The sequence below is a fragment of the Notamacropus eugenii genome, chromosome Y (genome assembly GCF_028372415.1).
Source record: "Notamacropus eugenii isolate mMacEug1 chromosome Y, mMacEug1.pri_v2, whole genome shotgun sequence".
Taxonomy (NCBI): domain Eukaryota; kingdom Metazoa; phylum Chordata; class Mammalia; order Diprotodontia; family Macropodidae; genus Notamacropus; species Notamacropus eugenii.
The window spans coordinates 3810860-3817644 of NC_092880.1; the positions used below are offsets into that span (position 1 = coordinate 3810860).

At 35.5% G+C, this 6785-nt stretch overlaps 1 pseudogene; it reads left to right on the top strand.

Moving 5' to 3' along the window:
• Positions 1-4568: 4568 nt before the first annotated feature.
• On the top strand, positions 4569-5463 carry LOC140516611 (olfactory receptor 4C6-like; annotated as a pseudogene).
• Positions 5464-6785: the final 1322 nt, after the last annotated feature.

The following is a 6785-nucleotide window of genomic DNA, read 5'->3' on the forward strand; positions in this document are numbered from 1 at the left end:
ATCACTTAAGTCATAGTTCATTGTATCTGAACTTAGTTTACAATTCAACTGACCTGACATAGATTTGTTGTAGAAATCCAACTCTCCTCCTAATCACTGACGTGTTCTTGCCTCAGGGGAATTTGTTAATCTTAGGGAATATTTATGAGCATTCAGGAGTCAAGCCTGATATCTTTACTTCACCAAGCCATCCTTCAATGATATCAGGTTTGCTCTCTAAGATTATGGGCCATTGTCTTAAACAGAGACTCAAGCAAATAGCAATTCTTAGTCTCATGAGAGAAGAAAGAAGATAGACTTCATTACCACATTTTAAATCATTCATATTGTACCTTGTGCCTCAGCTCTGTAACTAACCATGTTGCCCTCAATTCCATGACATCACCTGTCCTTTTATTTGTTCTGTATTCTCCAAAATGTAGAAATGGGGACTGTCCTTTTGCTTAGGGTCTTTGGCATAAATGGAGATAAGGCCATTTATATTAACAGAAAGCATGCCCTTGCTAATAAATGTTATCTTGCTTGAAGATTTGCCTCACTATCTTTTTTTTTTTATCAAACTTTACTCAAGAAAGTCGGTAAAAGAAAGACAATATGTTAATGTCATTCATTTTGTCTATGTTAATTTTGCAAGGAATTACCTATTTTAATAATTATTCTCAGAAACAGAAGAGACAATGTAAGGAAATAACAGTAAATGCAAGAATACAAAGCTATATTTTGCACTACCTTTCTCTGTCTCTGTCTCTGTTTCTGTCTCTCTCTCTCTCTCTCTCTGTGTCTCACTCTCTGTCTCTGATTCTGTCTCTCTCTTTATCTGTCTCTCTCCCTTTCTCTCACACACATATGAACACACACATGTATATTCAAGAGTGGTCAACATATTAGAGGTTGAGACATTTATTATGATCCCGCAAAGGAGAGTGTTTAGTCGTTGGGGTATCATTATGAAAGCCAAATCACCAAAATTAAAGTGGAGAAGTATAGGCTATTCTTGAGGTGATGTAGGTCAACAGTAATAAATGCAATAGAATTGAAGAAGGAAAAGGATGGAGAAAACCACTATAATTAAAATTACAATTAAAATGTTTTGTAACTTTGGAAAGAAAGATTCAACTGAGTGATAAAGTCAGAGTACAGATTGCAAAGGATTTTAAAGTGAGTGAAAGGAGAGGAAGTGAAGGAAAAAATACAGATGAATTTTTCTAGCAACTTCTACCTTAAGGGATCGAAGGGCATGGAATGTGATATTCCAGAAGTCAAAGGGACTAGGACTAAAACCAAGAATCCCCTACGCAGAAAAACTGACTGTGATACGTCAGGGGAAATAAATGGTCATTCAATGAAATAGAGGACTTTCAAGCATTCTTGATGAAAATGTTAGAACTGAATTGAAAATTTGACTTTCAAAAACAAGAATCAAGAGAAGCATGAAAAGGTAAACAGCAAAGGGAAATCATAAGGGACTTACCAAATGGAACTGTTTACACTCCTACATGGAAAGATCATGTTTGCAATTCTTGAAACTTTTCTAAATATTTGGATAGTTGGAGAGATTACACACACACACACACACACACACACACTGATAGACAGACAGATAGATTGGTTGATAGATAGATAGATATAGATATAGATATAGATATAGATATAGATATAGATATAGATATAGATATAGATATAGATATAGACAGATGGCACAGGGTGAGTTGAGTAGGAAGGGATGATACCCAAAAAAGTAAAATTAAGAGGTAAAAGAGAGGAGAATATATTGAGAGAAGAAATGGAGAAATGCAATGGGGCAAATTATGTCTCTTAAAAGAGGCAAGACAAAGCTTTTTCAATGAAGGAGAAAAGGGGGGAAGTAAGAAAGAAAAAGGGAAGCTTAGTCTCATCACCTTTGGGTGAAGGAGGGAATGACATACACAGTCAGTTTGGTATGAAAATCTATCTAACACTACAGGAAAGTAGGGAAGAAGGGGAGAAGTGGGGTGTGGGAGATGAAAAAAGGGAAGGCAAATGGGAGAAGGGAGTAATTAGAAGTAAACACTTTTGGGAAAGGAAAAGGTCAAAAGAGAGAACAGAGTAAGCAGAGAGCAGGATAGGATGGAGGGAAATAAAACTAGTCTTTCACAACATGACTCTTGTGGAAGTCCTTTGCATAACTACATGTGTACAGTCTGTAGAGGATTCTTTGCCTTCTCAGCGGGGATGGGTGGGAAGGGAGGAAGGGAGAGAAGTTGGAACTCTAAGTTTTCGGAATGACTGTTGAGAATTGTTTTTGCATGCAAGTGGTAAGTGAGAAATACGGGCAATGGGGTATAGACATCTATCTTGCCCAGAAGAAAAGAGAGAAGATGGAGATAAGGGAAGGGAGGGTTGTGATAGAAGGCAGAGCAGACTGGGAGAAGAGGTAATCAGAATGCATGGTATCTTGGGGTGGGGGAGGGGAGAGATGGGAAGAAAACTTGGAATTCAAAATCTTGTGGAAATGGATGTTGAAAACTAAAAAGTAAAAGAACACAAAAAAAGAAAAAAAAATATTTGTTCTAGATCATACATTGTAAGAAAGGATTATATAGATGAAACTAAACCCTGAAATCTATCCCTTTCCTCCCTTCCCTGTCCTCGAACCTTTTCATAATTCTTTCTTAGTTGTAGTAAGGGAATGTTGCAATATTATGAAGAGCTATGATTTACATTGTAGACCTGACACTGAATAGAAAAGTGGGAAAGGAAAGTGAGGAAAAGGTGACCATGAGGATAAATTTTAGCTACACTTAAGAAATTTTAATTCGGAGGAAAGGGTCTGACCAAATATAAAATAGATACTTTAAACCTCATTATATTAGAAGTTTATGATGAAATATATATATATATGTATGTATGTATATGTATATGCATGCATATATTCATATACACATATATATGTGTATATATGTATGTGTGTGTATATCTGTATATATGTGTGTGTATATATATATATATATATATATATATATATATATATATATATAGAGAGAGAGAGAGAGAGAGAGAGAGAGAGAGAGAGAGAGAGAGAGAGAGAAGGAGAGAGAGAGAAAATTAGAATGATGAGAATGAGAATAAAGAGAAGCTGAGAGGGAAGGTACTATCAGCAAGCAAAGAGAGAGGTCTTTTAAAAAGTTGAAATTCAAACTGAGGTTTCTAGGAAGCTAGGGAAATTTATGCATTTCAGAAGGAAGAAAGAAGCGTTACCAGAGACAGAGGGCAGTCAGTAAAAAGGCACAAAAATAGAAGATAAAGTATCATTTGCTAGGCCAAAAAAAAATGATGTTTTGTAGCTGAATTGTAGAATCTGTGGAGGGGAAGAGGGTGGGATAATAAGAATTTTAACAGAAAATGAAAAAATTGTTTTCACGACAAGATCAAATTAGATAACGTAAATATGTTTGCAAATTAAAAACAAAAAATTGAAGGATAGGATGGATTCATGTTGAGAAGAATCAAAATTTTGTGACCAATGGCAACATCTTTAGTGGTAAATGATAATTTTTCCATTTGTAAAATGAGGAGTCTTAGTTCTTGAACCAAGGTCGAATGTTTGTTTTATGGACGGAATGAAGTTATGAATGAAAAGAACTTTGAAACCTTAATGTATTGTATAAGTAACAGGCTTAAAATAAATTATTTCAGGGTATTTTATTTTTTTAAAACCACATCTTTAATTTCATTGGTATTTGGGCACTCGCAATGAATAAATCCCTATCACCAATGCATTTAGATAACTTTCATGCAACTGATGACTGTAAGGAGTTGCATAGGGCTCTCGTAGGTGTAAAGATGTTTTCAGAAATGTAGATGAAATATGCCGGAAGTAAGACCAATACTACTTGCTGGTTATCCTTGATATTGTTAGGTCTTGTTACCTTCCCACCCCTTGGTTTTTAGGAATAACACTTGCTGATATCCACAAGTTCATGAAAATTTAAGTTATATGCTTTTAGCATGAAAAAATTTACAAGTGTACCTAAATGATATATTAATCTCTTGCATTGTATTTTTCAACAGAAATGCGATTGCTCATTTTTCACTTCATTGGACTTCCAAATCAGAGGCTTGCTGACATCAATGGAAATAAACCCTATTCCTTAACTACGATGATGTACGCAGTACAAACTATTTCACAGAAATAATTGCAGTGTCATGCAAAAGACTGAACATTTTCTTAAATTTGGATTCAATCAATTAGATTTTTATGAAGAGTAATAATAACTATTAGAAATATTGCACTTTAAAGTGTTCAAAAAGCACTTCATATGTAATATTTCATTTTTTCTTCGCAGCAGCTCTGTGAGGAACATGATTGTTTTATCCTTGTTTTACAAATGAGGAAACTGAGGCTGAGAGAAGTTAAATGATTATCCAGGCTGAGAGAACTAAGTGTTTGAAGAAAAAATTAAATTCTGGCAATCCTTACCTCAAACCCAGTACTATATGAATTGAGACAAGGAAGAAAGAGAGATAAAAGAGAAAACAAAAACAAAAACATATGAGAATAATCAAGAAATTCACAGAGGAATAATCAAATGGAAAATAAAATCAATGTAACTGAATTCATTCTGCTAGGCCTTACACAAAGTCCAGAACTTCGAAAAATTTTCTTTATAATTTTTTTAATCATATATGTTGTCACTGTCACAGTGAATCTACACATTGTTTTAACCATGACTGTCAGCCGAACTTTCAGATCACCCATGTACTATTTTCTAACCTTCCTATCGGTCATGGATGCCACCTACTCTTCAGTGATTGCTCCTAAGATGGTTGTGGATTTACTCTATGAAAAGACAACCATCTCCCTGAAAGTTTGTCTGACACAGCTCTTCGCAGAACATTTTTTTGGTGTTGTAGGCATCATCCTCCTTGTAGTCATGGCTTATGATCGCTATGTGGCCATCTGCAAACCCTTGCACTACATGATCATCATGAATCTTCGTGTTTGTCATCTGCTGGTGGCAACAGCCTGGCTGGGAGGTTCCATACATGCTCTTTGTGGCCTGTCTTCCCTTCTGTGGCCCCAAGATTATTGATCACTTCATGTGTGATTTGTTCCCATTGCTGAAACTGGTCTGCACAGACACCCAAGTACTTGGCCTTTTAGTGATTGCTAACAATGGTGTAATGTGCTTGTCAATCTTTCTCATACTTACTGTCTCCTATATAGTTATCCTCTGTTCTCTGAAGGGTGATAGATCAGAAGGAAGGAGAAAGGCCCTTTCCACCTGCAGCTCTCACTTCACAGTGGTAGTCTTGTTTTTTGTTCCCTGCATATTCTTGTATGTGAGGCCAGTAGCCACTTTTCCTATAGATAAAGCTGTGGCTGTATGTTTTACTATGATTACGCCTATGTTAAACCCCTTGATCTATACCCTTAGGAATACAGAGGTTAAAAATGCCATGAAAAAACTCTGGTTCAGATGAATGCCTTTGTTCAGGAAAGTCAGGATCCTAATTGAAAATTATTCAAGTGCAGCAGAAGCATACAAATGTATTGAGAGAATGATGTTTTACTCAGTGCACATATTTCTTTTAATAACAAAGATCATAATCCTTTCATAAATTCCTTCACTGAATTTTCCTAGGCTAATTTTTTTTCTATAAATGTTTGAGAGAAGTTATAGTTGACAGGTTAGGGGCAGATAAGTATCACTGTGAACAGAGCACCAGAGGTGGAGTCAGGAGCACCTGAGTTCAAATCTCAACTCAGACACTTGGCACTTACTATCTGTGTGACCTTTGGCAAGTCACTTAGCCAAAATTGCCTTTCCTTCCCGCCTCCAAAAAGAGTGATTGAATAACTGACATATAAAAGACATGACAAACCCAAATATTAACTGAACTTGAAGGCAAATAGAATATCTCACACATGGTCTTCCATCTGTTAACAATAATGATAGTTAATGGTTTCATAGACCATTAAGGTTTGCAAAATGCTTTAGACACAGTTTCTCAAAGCACTTTACAAATATTGCCTAATTTTGCCCTTGAAACATCCCTCAGGAGTAAGTGTTCTTATCATCCTCTTTTTAGAAACAAGGGAATTTAGGCAGATATATTATATGCCTAGCAACGTGTATGATCCTTCACATAGTGATTGTCCGATAAAAAAAATCAAACTGATATCTTGGTGATTTAAGTGCAGTGTTATTTCTCTTAGTAAAAGCAAGGAGGGACTGCGATCACAGGTTATTTGATCTGCTTTTCTAAAAGGAAAGGCAACTTTTGAGGGATTAATGGAAAAAGAAGCACAAAAATTTACAGGAGAAAATAATTCCTTAAAAGGAATAATTGGACAGATGGAAAAGGAGATGCAAAAGTTACTTGAAGAAAACAATTTGATGAAAATTAGCATTGGACAAGTTGAAGCTAATGACTCTATGAGACATCAAGAATCAGTCAAACAAGATCTAAAGAATGAAAAGATAGAAGAAAATGTAAAATATCTAGTTGGAAAAACAACTGACTTGGAAAATAGATCCAGGAGAGAAAATTTAAAAATTATTGGCCTACCAGAAATCCATGATGAAAAAAAGAGTCTGGAAAATATATTCCAAGAAATCATCAAGGAAAACTGCCCAGAAGTGCTACATTTAGAGGGCAAAATACTCATGGAAAGAATCAACCGTTCACCTCCCAAAAGGGATCCCAAACTGAAAACACCAAGAAATATTGTGGCCAAATTCCAGAACTATCAAGTGGATGAGAAAATATTATAGGTAGCTAGAAAGAAAGCATTAAAATAT